Genomic DNA, 1,341 nt, shown 5'->3' on the forward strand with positions numbered 1-1,341 from the left:
GGCGGGGCATGGCCCACCCACCTAGTTAATGAGTACACATTTTTCTCTTCTTTATGTGACTCTGTGTTTAGCCTTGGGCGGATTCAGCTTTGTGCCATTGGATAGTTTCTTTTTCAGGGGCAAGATGAAAAAGATTACAGATCTTTGTGATGATGAGACTTTTTGTTCATTTTGGCATGTGTGTATTGCTATTCTTTCTCTTTTCCTCATTCAGGAAGAAAGAATGGGAGTTGGATGGGCAGAAGAAGGTCACTTGCCTTCTTCTGCCTATTGATTTTCCTGTGCCAGTCAGTGGTTCATTAGTTTCTCCTAACTACAGTTCTGTATTTAGCAGCAGTTTGGGCTGGGACATCAGCCATGGAGGGAGACCGACAGTGCCTCAGTCAGCTAGAGGTGGATTGGGAAGGTGACCTTCTGACAATAACAGCGTAGATGCCTGAGTGTTTTTGTTGGTTTTATATTAGTGGTTTCTGTTTCCTTCATGAGTAAAGTGCTGGCCCACATGAAACTTTGAGACTTTTTAGAGTATTATCCAGGGTGGTGGTGGTGAAAGGCTTCAGAGAGGTGAGATTGGTCATGAATACCATAATGTATACTGACATCTATTAATAATGCAGAATTTTAAAAACTTTATTATGGGAATTTAAAAACATACAAAAGTAAACAGAATATAATTATGAACGCTTATATTCTCAGCTTCGATATATATTTCAAATCTCCCATGGCCAATCTTGTTTCGTGTATGCTCCTACTTATTTTTTTCTATCATAGTTTTCAAGATATATTATTGCACCTGTAAATATTTCAGTGTGTATCATTAAAAGATAAGGACTCTTTTGAAAAACATAACCACAAATATAATTATGACAACTAAAACTTGATTAACAATGCTTTCTTTTTTTTTTAAGTTTATTGGGGTAACATTGGTTAATACAATCATATAATTTTCAGGTATACATTATCATTTGACATCTGTATATTCTATTGTGTGTTTACTACCCAAAGTCTAGTTTCCTTCAGCTACCATATATTTGATCCCCTTTACCTGATTTTCCCTCCCCCTACTCTCTTATTTTTGACCCGCTTTACCCCATCCACCTCCCCCCTCTTCCCCCACCCCACTAGTAACCACTACTCTATAGTCCTCTGGTAACCACTAGCTGATAGTCCATGTCCATGAGTCTCTGTTTGTTTGTCCTGCTCATTGTTGCTTTTAGGTTTATATCCCACATATAAGTGATATCACGTGATTTTCGACTTTTTCTGCCTGGCTTATTTCACTTAGCATGATTACCTCGAGTTCCATCCGCGTTGTCGCAAATGGCAGTATTTCATCTCTTC

This window comes from Pteropus alecto, unplaced genomic scaffold, assembly GCF_000325575.1.
Source record: "Pteropus alecto unplaced genomic scaffold, ASM32557v1 scaffold3, whole genome shotgun sequence".
Lineage (NCBI taxonomy): Eukaryota > Metazoa > Chordata > Mammalia > Chiroptera > Pteropodidae > Pteropus > Pteropus alecto.